Here is a 17,191-nt window from a genome sequence, read left to right as displayed (position 1 = left end):
AAGCCATATTGTCTTTGGGACAACCATATACCATCATCACATCTGATCACCTCAATGCCAAGGAAGTATCTTAACTCACCTAAATCCTTCATCTCAAACTTCTTCTTCAAAAAGTCCTTAACTTCAACAATCCCACTATCACTATCACCTATAATAATCAAGTCATCCACATAGATGACTATGATGACCAAACTTGCATCTCCCTTTCTCACATAAAGTGAGTGATCAGCATCAGAAACATAAAAGCCAATATTGACAAGATACTCTGTGATCTTGTCAAACCATGCTCTAGGTGCTTGCTTGAGCCCATAGAGCACCTTCTTCAACCTGCACACATACATGGGATGCTCTAAATCTTCACAACCTACTAACTGATCCATATACACTTCTTCTTGCAAATCACCATGCAAGAAGGCATTCTTCACATCCATTTGCTGCAACCTCCAACCTTTGGTTGCTGCCAAAGCAATCACACATCTGATAGTTGCCATCCTAGCAACTAGACTAAAGGTTTCTTCATAATCTATGCCATATGTCTGGGCATAGCATTTTGCAACCAGCCTAGCTTTGTACCTACTAATAGAACCATCTGCATTGTGCTTAATCTTATAAACCCACTTACATCCAATAGCTTTCTTGCCCTTCGGCAATGATACTAGATCCCAAGTCTTATTGGCCTCTAATGCAGCCATCTCCTTCAAAATGATATATCTCAAAACCTCAATCACTTTCACCATATAAGTATAATGGTGAGTTGCATAACCTTCAAAACCAAATCTGTTAACAAGGTATCTCACCCTGCTAGACCTGCGTATCACTAGATCACTCAATGGAGTCTTTGCATTAATGCATTCTCTCTGCACACCTGGAGTCCTCACTGAAGGAATGCCAAGCTCATCATCCAAGCTCTCTGAGCCACTGGAGTCTCCATCAGGAACTGCATCAATGCCATTTGACACTTTATTCTTTCCTTTGTCTTTACCTGTAGTGCTACTAGATGCACCTAAAGATGTAGAGCTACTCCTTAGTCTCCCAGACCAAGGACTACCAAATGATGTCTCTGGTCCACTAAGAGTTCATGATTCTTGCTTTTCAACCTAGACATGAGTGTCATGATCATCATCATCATCTAATGCATCACCACTAGATGCATACCAACTGCTCATTTCATCAAAGATGACATCCCTGCTCACTCTAAACTTACATGTGATAGGGTTATAAGAGCGATATCCTTTCTGCTCTAAAGAGTATCCAATAAAAACACATTTTTCTGCCTTTGGATCAAGCTTCTTCCGTAGCTTATCTGGCACATGAACGTATGCAACATAGGCAAATACCTTCAAGTGCGATACATCAGGCTTCTTGCCAGTAAAGCATTCTTTAGGAGTCATACCATGAACTGCACCTGTGGGACTTCTGTTCATAATATAAATAGTAGTATGAATAGCCTTATACCAAAAATGCTTAGGCATATTCTTTTCAGCCATCAAGGCATGTGCAACTTCTGCAATATGCCTATTTTTCCTTTCTGCAACCCCATTTTGCTGTGGGGTATACCTGCATGTGAACTGACTCTTTATCCCATGAGACCTCAGAAAATCATTGAACTCATTCGAGAGGTACTCTCCCCCTCCATATGACCTCAAGCACTTTACTTTCAAGCTTATTTCTCTTTCAACTGCAGCCTTGAAAGTTCTAAAGTGCTTAAACACTTCACTCTTTTCCTTCATAAAATATATCCACAGCTTTCTAGAACAATCATCAATGAATGTGACAAAGTATGAATTGCCTCCAAGAGATACATCTTGTGTAGGCCCCCAAATATCTGTATGCACAACATCAAGGATATTTTTGCTCACATCTCTGCCATGTGAAAAGGTTTGTCTTGCGTGCTTACCAAATTGACATGCTTCGCATACCTTATGAAATTTTGCAATTCTAAATGTAGGCAAACCTGTAACCAACCCTTTGGACTGCATTAATTTCAGCCTTTGTACATTTGCATGTCCAATGCGTTTGTGCCAAATTTCAATATCTGCAACAACACCTTTTCCTTTAGCATACATAGCAACATTCATAGTAGGAATTCCAGCATCCAGAGTGAATATATGTCCAACTCTACTTCCCTTTGCAACTAGCCTGCACTTGTCATTGAAGTCTTCTACAAAGCAGCCCTCTGACTTGCAGCCCTTGCTCTACCATCTGACCGACTGACACCAAGTTCTTTGTAATAGATGGCACATGTAATACATCTGAAAGAGTCTTTGTCTTACCATCATGCAAGGACAAGGGAAATTTTCCAATGTGTGAAATTGGGTGGCATGAATCATCACCCGTCTGCACATAACCTGCATTCTGCAAATCTTGCATCTCTCTAAACCATTCTGCATGGCTAGTCATATGATTGGATGCACCTGAATCAACATACCAAACGTCATCATGTGTTTCCTTTCCTGTAACAGCATTCAACATATGCTACATAACAAATAGACGTTCATTTTTGTCTTCATTCTATCGTGAAGACGGTGCATAGTTTTCTTGTTGCAACTTACCACTACAAATATCATCTTTCTTAGCATAACATTGGGCTGCAATATGACCTATTTTACCATAGTAGTGACACACAATACGAGAGTTGTTAGAACCTCTGTTCTGCCATCCACCTCTTCCTCTAGAGCTCCCATTGCCTCTAAAGTTTCCTTTGCCTCCAGAAACCTGCATTTCACCAAATTGTTGATTGAACTTGTTTTGCTGGTTATCACCAGCATGTCCCATACCATGGCCTCTCGAAGAGGATCTTCCATGTCCCCTTCCTAAACTAGAGTAAAATGCTTGGACCTCTTCACCATTTCTTTCAGACGAATCACCCTACATATTGATCTCTTCAGTAATCATGAGAGAGATCAGCTCATCAAAATCTGGAAATGGCTTCCATACATATATTGAAGTAATAAATGATTTCCATGCCTTCTCATTGTTAAGGCCCCTCAGAGTGGATGAAACCAAATCATCATCATCTGGCATTGCATCAATCACTGTTAAGGCATCTGCAATGCTCCCTCACCTTTAAAACATACTCATTGATAGACATTTTCCCTTTCTTCAAGGCATTCAACTCTTGCTTGAGTTGAATCTTTTGTGCCTTTGTATTTACTGAAAACATGCTCTCAAAAATTATCCAAGCTGCATGTGAAGTTTTTGCATTCCTGATATGTCCTAGCATAGTATTATCAATTACCATAGATAGCCAGTACATCACCTTTTTGTCTTTTGCATTCCACTCTTTCCATGCTTTTAACTCATCTGCAGTCGGACGGATAGCCAGCTCTGGCTCCTTTTTTTCACCTAAGACAAACTCATAAAGGCCCTTTCCAATGAGGAAGTTCGTCACACGGAACTTCCATGAAGGGTATTTGTTATTGTCGAGCTTCTCAATAATGGGATTTCCACTATTCTCTGCCATTATCACAAACAAGGACATAACACAACAAGCTAGTCTTCTGCAATCTTCCACAACACGTGCACAGTGATACACCAAGCAATCTTTTCACTGATTTCTCAAAACAGTACATGTAATCTGCAACCTGTTTATAGACAAACCTTATGTTTTCTTCCTGCAAACACCTCAAAAATTACAGATTCGCAATTTGTAACCTATGCACCCACTTTCGGTCAATACAACCGAAATCAAAATATACCCTGAAACTACTGTCTACAACCTTGCAGCTCTAAAATGGGGCTTGAAACGGCCTCAGATGCCCAAAATAACTACGAGTAAGACCTTAAGGGCTTATCTGTAGAATATACAATGCTCTGCTTGCACACCAAATCTCATAGCAATCTGAGTTTTTTTACTCGACCTTGCTTCCCCAGTGCCTCCATAGGCACTATCCAAGAGAGAGAGTGGAAGGATGGGAGAGCTTTTTACCCGTGGCTTGCTTGATCGAACCTTGCTTCTTCTCCTTCACTTTAGCCTTTGAAATCAGCCTCTCTTAGTGGCATGGCTCTGATACCATGTCAAGAATCGCGTGGTGGGGGGATTTGCTCAAGATGCTGCGCCGAACACACAGAATGCACAAGGAGAAGCTCACTCAAGAAACAAGAAGAGAGATGTAGGCTAAAACGTTTTTTTGCTGGTTTCTTCTTCTTCTTCCACACACTTTACAATGTACACAAAGTATAGATAAGATACAACATAAATAAAAGTGGCCTACTAAGTCGAATAATGCATAACCCACTACACTAGTCGACTGGTGCTATAACTATGCCAGCTGTAAATAGGTGTAACAACTTGAATATAATAAGTAATGAGTCAGTGGCCATGTGAGAGTCATAATGACCATCGATGTGCTAAGTGTAGATGTATGGACCCATCTAACCAAGGGGTCCATCATTAATGTCCGCATGTGTTGAGCTTGTCATCTCAACAAAGTCATCTTTCCTATTGAGTTGGATTTGCCCTCTTTGCGAGTGGCAGTCAAAGAACACCTCGGAGATGATGCATCTCTCCAGTGACACATGCTGCATTTAGAATGTTTGGATGAGATTTTCCGGATGGCCCTACATTGCATGGAAACCACTCAAGCGTGGCGGAAGGCCTATCATGATAGTTTCATCAAGCACAAGGAGTTCAAGGAGGGTGATCTTATCCTGGCCTATGATTCCAAAACATAATCAATATCATCCAAAACACTCTCAAGCACTTCCAAAACAACCAATCATCACTCAAAATCCATAAAAAATCAATCATTCAGACCTCAAAAGCAACAAAAATCAACTAAATAATCTAGTAATTTTAGCATTCAACATATCCCCACACTTAGAAAGGAAGCATCCTCGTGACTTAAGGAAAAGAAGAATATAAGTTCAATAAAGAGCTCAATGTGATCTTTTGTCTTCAATAGCACTTCATAAAATCATCCAATCACAACCCCAACAAGTAACCTATATATCTGATAATACTACAACAAAAGGAAAACACCCTTTTGGATATTATCTCCATTTTAAAAAAATAAAATTGATAGTAACACAAACTTATAAAGGATGTAAGAGTTTTCATTAAATCAGCATCATCTTCTGCGAGCTTTTAATCCAATATCTTCGTCCTCAATCCAGCTTCAACTTGATCTCCATTAAACAAAGATAAACAAAATACACATACCATAACTCACACCACTTAACAAAAACAATATTTGAATGGCACCTCTTTGGAAGGAAAAAGATAGATAGATGTATTTTGATCAAATATAAAAGTTAGAAATGATAATGGATCAATGAAGATGATCCCTTTTAAAGAATTGATGATTTTTAAATCTTTCTAGGGATAAAGACTCATCCACAAAGGTTTTTGGAGGATTTTGCAAGAATTGTAGACAACACATTCTCTCTAGTAGGATAACAAATTTTCTTGGCAAGCACAAAACATGAAAATAAAGCACATCCAACTGATGGGTATCCACATTTATATTGACATCCAAACATAACTTTGGCACTTGCTTTTGATCACCATCAGACTGACAGTGCAGAAAGGCTAGATACCATGAAAAATGGGTAGTTAGTCACACTAATGGATCCAAAGATTGAGAATGAAGTTGAGCAAAACATAAATAGTTGTGAAAGGCTTGATTTGCAGTCTTCCATTCTCCTAGAATCACATGCCAATTAATTTGGGGTCCCGTCAAAGAATCTCCAGTACTCTAGCTTCTTCTTCTCAGGATTGTCTGATCAAAACCTTCATCTTTTGTAACCAAATAAGGGGGAGTCTGAATAAAAGATGAAAGAGAAATGAATGGAATAAGGTATAAAGGATGAAGAGAGGGATAAGTGAAATCATAAAAAGAAGAATAAGATAAGGTAGGAGAATCCAGCAATTTAGCAGTATCAGAAAGGAAAGGAGTAAGGAAATGTGGTGTGAACATGGACATGAAATGAGAAGATGGGGGAGGACAAGGAAGAAGGGGAGAAAATACATGATCAATGATGAAAGGACATTGTGTAAAAATAGGAATATGGGGTGCATGTTTAGGTTAAAATAGAAGGGGTAAAATGATGAAAGGACATTGTGTAAAAATAGGAATATGGGGTGCATGTTTAGGTTAAAATAGAAGGGGTAAAATGACATGTGGAGTATTCTGGAAAAGAGAAACATAAGCGTCAAACCTATGAGCCATTTGTTGATAGTAGGTCAAGGATGGAACAAATGGTCCTAAGGAAAAACGTCTAGCATAGGCCTAAAAAAATAAAGGATCAAAAGGAGGTTGCTTGGAAAGATGGGATAACAGATCCACCCTCAGTTGGTTGAAATTTTGCACATGAGATGAAGCCTTTAAGTGTCTCTAATTTAAGATCACAGAATCTAGCATAGGATGACAAGAATCCTCTAGATAGTTAGCTACTCTAGAAGAATAATTTTGAAACATTTCATTAATCTTAAGCTCCAACTGGTGTACATAGAATATTGCTTGCAAGACTACATCTCTAACATACCAAGAGAGATGTTCATCATCTGGAACTAACAAGTCACCTCCAAGGTACATATAGGACTTCAACATTGAATCTTGAACTACTGAATCCTCAAACACCATCCTGACCACTTCAGACAACATATCCACAGATCAAGTTCCACTCCAACCATCCTCTGGAGGAGATAAATCCATAGTTGAAAGTTTAACATAAAAGGATAACTTCTGTTGTTGATAATGGACAAAGAAAGAGTGGGAGGGAGGAATAAACTCCATAAACTACTCAAAAGTAGTCCATAAGATATCCATTATGGACTGCAATCTCTCAACCTTGGCCTGAAATAAAGGACATAAGGTGGCATTCTATTGAAGAGAAGCCAAGTCTTCCTGAGACATAGAAGGAATCATGGGGAGACTCGGACTTGGGGGAATGGATCTTGACTGCACCAGTTGGTCCTTCAACTATTTAATCTGGAAGGATTGAGATTCCATTGTATTGTGAACAATCCACAAGTTTGATAGTTTCGTATCTAGAAGAGTCTTGAACTTTTGAGTTTCTTTGGACATTTTCTCTTTCTCTTCAGAAACCCTGGTAACCTCTGACTACGCTTCTGCTAACTAATTTTTCAAAGAAGATAATTATTCTCTTTGGGTCTCAATCATTTTTATCTACTGCTCCATCTGCTTAAATAGATTAGAAAGAGTGTCTTTGGTAGAGGCTAGCTATGTGTTTTCCTTATTCATATGGTCTTTGGATTGCATCAATTCTTCATAGAAAGAAGAATATAATTGTTGAGCACAAGCTATCACTGAGAGTTCAATAAAACGCTGGATGTCTTTACAAAGGAAAGGAATGGCATCCCCTATCACTAAGCGGTTCAGCGAAGGAACTGATACATCCAAAGAACCCTCTCGATGTTCTCAAAATAAGTTATTACATGTGAGGTAGGCAAGGAGTTCATTTCCAGAGGTAGCAGGAACTAACAATGAAGGAATAACTAGTGGAATTGTCTCTTCTACACGCTGCAAGCACTTCCGTTGAATGACCAGTGGAGGGGGAAAGTCAATATCCTCTATGTCTATGGGTTTTGGATATTTTGAAGGTGGAGGGGGAGGGACTAGATGAGATGGAGGAGGAGGTAAAACACCCTTCTTAAGGCCTGAATATGTCAAAAAAGCATACAAATATGAACCAAAGGTTACATTGGTAACATTCCCTCTAGTCACCTTGACAAAATGCTAGTATATCTTCGTAAGAAGGTAAGTGCTCCAATCAATGGCAACCCCTCTTAAAACCATCGTGGAAGGCTATAAAGAGCTCCTTGGACAAGTAGTGAGATAGTGTCTTGGTAGGCATGAACCTGTCCTGGAGAAATTGGTAGACTAGCTTTGAGAGAGGATCAATAATCATTGAGAAAGACACTCTTGAAGTGTTATTCACCTTCTTGAAATCAAGGATCTCGTTAGTTTTCTTTTGAAACAGCTTGAGGATCTCTTCATTTGAGAATATCTGTCGGGCTGTGATAGAGGGTTCCCCTTTGTAGGGAAGGGACAAAGCCTTCCCTAACCCTTTAGGTTTCAGGCCCATAGAAGTACTACAAAGTAAGCCCGATTTCTTATTGTAGGATGCAAGAAACTCATCACAAAGGGATGGATCATCTGGAATCAGAGAGAGAGGAGCAGCCACAAAAGATGCAAGGCCAGCTTTGACAATAGGCTAAAAATGTTGAGATATCGAGCTCCACTCGTGATACGCCAGGGTGACCGTTGTGTATTTATGTCACCGACTTGTCAGTTGCAGACGCGGTTGGTACACCGCCCATGAATAGCTATCCTTATCTACTCTAGTTTGTGGCTCAGTTAGTATGCCACCTTAGTTAGTTGAGTTTGGTTTGAGACCCATATATAGGGTTCTTCTATTTCTTTGTACTAGAGTTCTTTTGGCTTACACAACTAAGAAGAGGAAAACTGTTTTCAGCCTCCACCCTTGTGTGTCTTCCCCCATTGTGCAAGCAAGAAAGCTTCAAGCGAGACTCCTTCCTTCTCTCCCACAATCGTGACATGGTATCAGAGCCTTGTTCGTGGTAAGGAGCTCAAGAAAGCAAGCCAAGCTCGCGGTGTTCTGGTAAGAGGAGCAGTGTTGCTTTCATTTTCTGTTTTGGGAGCAGATCTCTGCAGGTAGCACAGCCGGAAAGTGCAGGAGTGCATTGTCTCAGGTTGAGACGCCCTTCGCGGTGAAGCGACCTTGTTTTTTTTATTTGAGGCCATTTCGGGGCCTATTTTGGAGGCGGAAGTTTTCTGCATGCACTCAGGAAAAGGCCCAGTTTTATGCTGTGCAGCCACTGTTCTACAGGTCGGTGAATAGTTACTGTAAAAATTGCATTGTATGCTTGTGCGCAGAGACATTGGGAGTTATAGAATCATCCCTGTTGCCTGTTGATGCAAAATCGTCACTAGGAAGTGACTGTGTGGTCAAATACCACTTTCGCCAGTTTTGCAGATTTTCCCTTGTGAGGGTGAAGCTGTGGTTTTTGCAGTGACAGAATTTTTTGCAGTCTTCTGTAATGGCATCTGATTCTCTTTCACAGATTGTCACTGAAAAGCTTGACAAGAACAACTTCCAAGCATGGAAGTTTAGAATGACGAATTTCCTTATGGGAAAAGGATATTGGGAATTTGTTGCAGGAAATGAAGAAGAACCAGTTCTTCCTGATGTTCCCAATCAACAGCAAATGCAGGCATTCAAAACATGGCATGAGAGAGCCAGGAAAGTTATGTATTGGCTGTCTATCAGTATTTCAGACTCTATGATTGTGCATATTCAGGATGCAAGTACGCCAAAGGAGGCATGGGATACTTTGTCAAAAATGTATAGCACAAATACGCAAGCCAGGAAAATGCAGCTCAAGCAAGAGTTGCATAATGTGCAAAGAGAAAGTATGAGCATCAACGACTACCACATGAAGGTGAAGAAGATTCCAGATGCACTTGCTTCCATTGGGTCGCCAGTGGAAGATGATGATTTAGTTTCCGTGACCTTGAATGGTCTAGGAAAGGATTATGCACAGTTCCGAACATCCATTTCCGTCCGTGAAAGATTTCCTGATTTTGAGGAGTTGATTGCTCTTCTAATTTTTGAGGAGCAGAGAAATTGTGGTGCATCTTCTTCAGGAGGAACTTCAAAAGAAGCTGTCTTCTACTCAAATGCTGGAAGAGGTAGAGGCAGAGGTAGAGGAGGCCGATTTGGAGGCCGTGGCAGAAATTAGAATATGCAGCAAACTCAAGAAAACCAGTCCTATGGAGGAGGACGTGGTAACTCTAGAGGCAGGGGGAGCCAAAGAGGTCGTGGTGGATGGCAAAGAGGTCAAAATGCAAACAGTAATGTTGAATGCTACTACTGTGGTAAAATGGGTCATATGGCTAAAGACTGCTATAAAAAGCAGAATGACATCATGAATGGAAAACTGTAACAAGGGAACTATGCATCTTCTAGTAGACAGGGTGATGACAGAAATGAGCATTTGTTTATGGTGCAGCACATGAACAATTCTGTGACAAGTGCTGAAGAAAGCAATGATGTATGGTATGTTGACTCAGGTGCATCAAACCACATGACAGGTCATGCAGAATGGATGGAGGATGCAAGGAAAATGGAAAAACCAGGATTTGTGGAGACTGGTGATGATACTGCACATCCTATTGTGCAGATTGGAAAAATTCCTTTGTCTATGCAGGATGGGAAAAAGAAATACCTGTCCGATGTATTTCATGTCCCGAATATCACCAAGAATCTGGTTTTAGTTGGTCAAATGGTTGAACAGGGCTTGCAGGTCAGATTTAATCCTCATGGATGCTTTGTTGAGGATATGAAAAATAAAGGTCGCTTGATAGCAAAAGGAAAGAAGAAGGGCAGAATGTTTACATTGGATGCAGACATGTCTGAATTGAGTGCAGCAATGTTTGCACATGGGACCGGTGTAGTTGCAGATATTGATATCTGGCATAAACGCATTGGTCATGTTAATGTACAGCGACTTAAATCAATGCAGGCACAAAATATTGTTGCAGGATTGCCCAAATTTAAGGTTGGAGAAATGCATAAGGTATGTGAAGCCTGTCAGTTTGGAAAACAGGCAAGGAAACCATTTCCTAGACATGTTCAAGAGAGTGAGAAGCCATTGGAATTAATCCACTCTGATGTGTGGACTACTAAAGCTACATCTCTTGGAGGCTGTCATTATTTTGTCACTTTTATTGATGACTATAGCAGAAAAGTTTGGGTGTATTTTATGAAAAAGAAAAGTGAAGTTTTTGGGCATTTCAAAACCCTTAAAGCTATGGCTGAAAAAGAAACAGGTCTGCAAATAAAATGCCTAAGGTCAGATGGAGGGGGAGAGTACCTCTCAAATGAGTTTGCAAAGTTCTTGCAGGAGCATGGCATAAAGCAGCAATATTCATGCAGCTATACCCCACAACAAAATGGAATTGCAGAAAGGAAAAACAGGCATATTGGAGAGGTATCTCGTGCCATGCTCAATGAAAAAGACTTGCCAGATTTTTATTGGACTGAAGCAGTTGCTACAACAGTCTACATAATGAACAGGACTCCCACTGCAGCAATACATGGAATGACTCCAGAGGAGAGGTATACTGGTAGGAAACCAGATATTTCTCATTTGAAAATTTTTGGTTGCATTGCCTATGTACATGTGCCAGATGAGTTGAGATCCAAGTTGGATCCAAAAGCTGAGAAGTGCATCTTTATTGGTTACTCTCTGCATTAAAAAGGGTATAGATGCTATAACCCTTCTACTCATAAGTTTACAGTGAGCAGAGATGTTGTTTTTGATGAGATGAGTAGCTGGTATAAACCAGTAAATGTGATTGATGATGTAGATGCACAAAATGGTAATGCTGCACAAAATTCACAGCAGCAGTCACAAAATATTAGTGGACCTGGAGCGTCCTCTAGTAGTGGTTCACATTCTTCACCATGGACAGGCAGATTGAGATAAGGAGAATCTTCTGAAAGTAATGCAGATAGTGGTATGCAAGTATCATGAAAAGGAAAAGAGAAGGTTGATCAGTCCATGTTTGATGTGAATGCAGGTCACTCTTATGTGGATGGTGAATCCAGTGGCTCAGAACAGAGCATTGATGATGAGTTGGGTATTCCTTCTATTGTTACACCTGGAGTAAGGAAGACCAGGGATGTTTTGAGAGCACCTAGGAGTGAACCTACTTTGCATAGGTGTACGAGAGCTAGGTATCCTGTGGATAGGCTGAAATATGATGGATTTACAGCCATTCACTATGCATATATGGTTAAAGTGATACAGGAACCAGAACCCACTTCTTTTGAGGAAGCCATGGGAAAAGAAAAATGGGAGAAAGCCATGGATGAAGAAATGGATGCCTTGGAAGCAAATGCTACATGGGAATTGGTACCTTTGCCTAAAGGTAAAAATGCAATTGGCTGTAAGTGGGTTTATAAGGTGAAGCACAATGCAGATGGTTCTGTGAATAGATACAAGGCAAGATTAGTAGTCAAGGGGTATGCACAAACATATGGCATTGACTATGAAGAAACATTCAGTCAGGTTGCAAGGATGGCAACCGTAAGAGCAGTCATTGCTATGGCTGCATCAAAGGGATGGTCTTTACATAAGATGGATGTAAAGAATGCCTTCTTGCATGGTGATTTGCAAGAAGAGGTCTATATGGAGCAGCCACCAGGTTATGTGCATGCTGTTCATCCTGAGTTTGTTTGCAGGTTGAAGAAAGCCTTGTATGGCTTGAAGCAAGCACCTAGAGCATGGTCTGACAAGATAGGACAGTATCTTATCACTATTGGCTTTTAGATTTCCAAGGCAGATTTCTCACTTTATGTGAGAAAAACAGAGAAAGGTATTATGCTACTTGTCATTTATGTTGATGATTTGATTATGACAGGTGACAGTGATGAAGATATCCTTCATGTGAAAATGCTATTGAAGCAGAAGTTTGAGATGAAGTATTTGGGAGAGCTGCGTTATTTCTTGGGCATTGAGGTGATTAGATCACCAAGTGGGATACAGCTCTTGCAGAGGCAGTATGGATTGGACATGCTGTCCAAATATGGGATGACAGGCTGTAAGCCTATTTCAGTTCCTTTGGAGCAGAATGTGAAGCTGAGCACAGATGCAGGTGAGCTTCTAGAAGACCCTACTATGTACAGACGCATAGTAGGAAGTTTGATTTATATGATTATTACCAGGCCAGATTTGAGCTATGCTGTTGGATTGGTAAGTCAGTTTATGCAGGCTCCAAGGAAACCACATTTGGATGCGGCTAGACGCATACTCAGGTATGTGAAGTCCACATTGCAGTATGGACTATTTTATGAGACTGGGGTTCAGATACAGTTGCATGGATACACTGATGCTGATTGGGCTGGTAGCATTTCTGATAGACGATCTACTAGTGGATATGTGTTCTCTTTTGGGAGTGCTGCAGTCACTTGGAGCAGCAAGAAACAGCCTATAGTTGCCTTGTCGAGCACAGAGGCTGAGTACAGGGGTGCAGCAATGGCTGCATGTGAGGTAGCTTGGTTGCATAAGCTACTTTATGATATGCATCAGTCTACAGATGGGCCAGTTGTCATTTATTGTGACAACATGAGTAGTATACACTTGGCAAATAACCCAGTCTATCATGCTAGAACAAAGCACATTGAGGTGCATTATCACTATGTGCGAGAGAGGGTTTTACTAGGTCTTATTGATCTAGTTTATGTCAGCACAGAGGATCAGGTAGCTGACATATTCACGAAGGCATTGGGCGCAGAGAAGCTGCGCAAGTTCAGAGACCTACTTGGTGTGCAGGAATTGGGATTGAGCTCGAGGGGGAGTGTTGAGATATCGAGCTCCAATCGTGATACGCCAGGGTGACCGTTGTGTATTTATGTCACTGACTTGTCAGTTGCAGACGCGGTTGGTACACCGCCCATGAATAGCTATCCTTATCTACTCTAGTTCGTGGCTCAGTTAGTATGCCACCTTAGTTAGTTGAGTTTGGTTTGAGACCCATATATAGGGTTCTTCTATTTCTTTGTACTAAAGTTCTTTTGGCTCACACAACTAAGAAGAGGAAAACTGTTTTCAGCCTCCACCCTTGTGTGTCTTCCCCCATTGTGCAAGCAAGAAAGCTTCAAGCGAGACTCCTTCCTTCTCTCCCACAATCGTGACAAAAAAGTTAGTAGGGAAGAATAATCCCTACTAATCAATGGGACGTACTAAATAAGAGGAGGCGTACGGGGTGCCATTGAGATAGTGAACACATAACACAACTCACAAATAAAAGGGATGCATTTTGACGAGAGTTGTGGTTGATAGTTGACGGCACGTCATGTGTCGCAGTCGATTGAAGGAGGTACCCAGATGTCTTCATAGCATATGTCGAGTGTGGCAGGGACCATGTAGCAGCACCCACCAAGGAGGTAGCTTTGTTGATGAAGGCACAGGAAATCCGATGATGACAAAGAAGGTTGCACTCTCAACACATAGTCACTCAAATGGGAAGGAAGGAACATCCACTCACCCCATAACTTACATCACTTGTAGTAATATCTATGGAACTCATACCTAGTTTAGGAATCGACAAGGAGGATGGTGCAGAGGGAGTATGCCAGGGTGCACAATTGATGGTGCATTAGTGCATCCAACCCTGTATGGCATAGGTACAAGTAGAAAGGCTAGGGAAACTTATTGTGCAGTGTAAAAAAGAGGATGATGTGTCTTGTGATGATGGTAGAGACCCATCCCGTGGGTGTATAGGGAAATGAGAACGTATCTGACTCCAATTTTCGTAATGTCCCTCAATCCTCACCTCTCAATGATTGTTTTGAAGACACACCAATCCCACTCTAACCTCCCTATGTCTCATGCTCTATTGATGAATACAGGAGGGCAGCGTATTCCTTAAACCCATTGATGTTAGCCTCACACTCACTTGTGTAGAGGTTGTATGCCCCGTGTGTGCATTTGATGGTGCAACTATGCATCCCACCTTGTGTCGGCATATGGTGCAAGAAGGAAGGCCATGGAGCCTTATAGTGCAGTGCACATAAACAGATCGTGCTTTATGCATTGAGAGGCCCATCCCATGTGTGCAACACTCCATTCCACATAGCTCACCTCTCATTTGAATTGAAGGGAAAGGATTCACTCACCCCACCCTCTATCTCACACTCACTGATAGATACAAAGGGTAGAACATACTCACATCCCCATCCCGTTAGGATAAAAGCTTGCATCACTCAAGGGGTTGTCGATGAAGATCGTTGGTTGGTTGTCGACAAGGTGTAGATGAAGAGGCGTACCTAGGGAGGTAGCCAACAGATCTAGTACGTGATTTTATTGGTAGAACATGTTGTATGTGGAAAAGGTAGTCTGTTGTAGGGAATCAGTCCTTCAAATGAGACGGCTGATATAGCGCAGCAAGGGAGGTGGCTCTGGAAAGTGGCAACTCAAAAGGTTCGGCAAACTGTTCTGGACTATAGGGTGTTTCTACCTTTTCCATAGCCAGCTTCTCGTCCAAGGGCATTGACCACCTTTTCTTAGAATGAGGAGTGCTGTGACAGGAAATTTCTTCATATTCTCCCATAGCAATTTGTTTGTTTTTTTTTCTCTTTCCTACTCCCAAAGGTATTTCCACCTTTTCTTAAAGAATAGGACAAGGATCTATGTCCTTTTCTCCCATTATCAATATATCTTTTTTTTTTCTTTAATAAAGAGAATGGTAGAAATACCATGTGTCAGGACCATCCACATCACCACTGCTGAATCAGACGAGAGGAGAACAACATAAGGATAGGAGGTATCTAGGAGAGGCTAGCAGAAGGATGCCTCCTCATGAGGAAGATCATAAGGGCTATCAGGAGCATAAAGAGAAGGACAATGCGATGCCCAAAAGGGAAAGGGTGGGTCGATTGTGATTTTCAAGATCCCCAGGGATGGAAGTACTTCTTCAGGTGATAGCCATTGATCAGAAAGGGATCCTCAAAAGCATCGATGGCTTGCACTTGGATGCAAACCATTTGGGTTGACAAAAAGTACCTTATAGGAACCCATCCAACATTGTTGAAGCTTGCCAGGAAACTTGCCAAATCGGGAATCATAGGCCCCAGGACAAGATCACCCTCCTTGAACTCCTTGTGATTGATGAAATTGTCATGATAGACCTTGTGCTGCGCTTGAGTGATTTCCATGCACTATAGGGACATCCCCTGAATCTCAACCAAACATTCCAAATGTAGTAGGTGGAACTGGAGAGACTCATCATCTCCGAGGCATTCTTTGACGGCCACTCACAAAGAGGGCAACTCTAGCTCAACAAGAAAAATAGCTTCTATTCCATATACCAATTGGAAAGGAGTTTGTCCTGTAGTGGCTTTGTAAGAGGTTCTGTATGCCCAAAGGGCCTCTATAAGTCGATCATTCCAATCACGGTGATGTGTGACAATTGTCCTTGTTAGGATGGAGCAGAGGATGCGATTGGTGACCTCGACTTGGCCATTGGCTCTGGGATAATAAGGATTGGACTTCGGATGGCAAATCTTATACAGTTCTGTCAACTCTTCCATGATCTTGTTAAGGAAGTGTGTACCTCGCTCACTTATGAGCTCTAGGGGACTGCCAAAATAGGTGATGATATTCTCGTACACGAACAATGCCTTGTTATTGCTATCGTCCCACTTCATAGCTTTAGCTTCACATCAGTTGGTGACATAATCCGTACATGCCAGGATATATCTATTCTCTTCCATCTGGTGGGCAGATCAATGGGACCCACCAAATCAATCCCCCACTTCTCAAACAACTTTAGGGGATGAATGGGTTGCAAGGGCATGACACTAGATTTGGTAGGCTTTCCCATTCGTTGACAAGCATCATACCATTTGCAATATTTATAGGCATCCTTATGGAGGGTTGGCCACTAGTATCCTGCACAAGTAAGGCATTTTTGATTGTTGCTTCTCTTGTGAAGTATCCACCACATGGCTCGTCATGAAAAGTGTTACGAATAATCCCGATCTTGTCCTACAACACATCTTTGCAACACTTTATCTTTGCCCTTTTTGTACAGTGCACCGCCTAGCAAGGTGTAGGGGGACTCATTCCAACAGAAGCTTCTTCTTTGCTTTGCTAGAGAGGCCAGGGGGGTATTGTTGAGTGGCCAGGAGGTTGGCTATATCTGCATACTAGGGAGTTACAGTCTCAACCAAAAATAAGGAAGCATCAAGGAGGTCCGGATGATCCTGTTCCTCTTCTGCAGTTTGAGGGATCTGTGACAGATGATCGACTAGGACATGGGAACGACCAAGCTTAGTGACCACTTCAAAATCAAACTCGTGGAATAGGAGCAACCATCTCATCATTTATCCTTTGACATCTACTTTGTTCATCAGGAAGGTATACGGCTTCATGGTCCACGTAGAATTTGAAATGCATCAACAATAGATAATATGAGAAATTTTCCAATGCACACACCATTGCCAAGCACTCAAGCTCTACCACTATATAGTTCCATTCTCTATCAGTGACCTTTCGGCTTGCATAATATATAGGTTGATCCAACTTGGAAGAACCCCTCTGGCCTAAGACAGCGCCTAGCCCTTCGACTGACGCATCTGTGTGCATTGGAAAAGTTCTAACAGTATTTAGCCCTTCGACCGATGCATCTGTGTGCAC

The sequence above is a fragment of the Lygodium microphyllum genome, chromosome 10, assembly GCF_053477565.2.
Source record: "Lygodium microphyllum isolate KBCC chromosome 10, Lygodium_microphyllum_v1.1.10, whole genome shotgun sequence".
Lineage (NCBI taxonomy): Eukaryota > Viridiplantae > Streptophyta > Polypodiopsida > Schizaeales > Lygodiaceae > Lygodium > Lygodium microphyllum.
Note: the sequence above shows the minus strand (reverse complement) of the source record.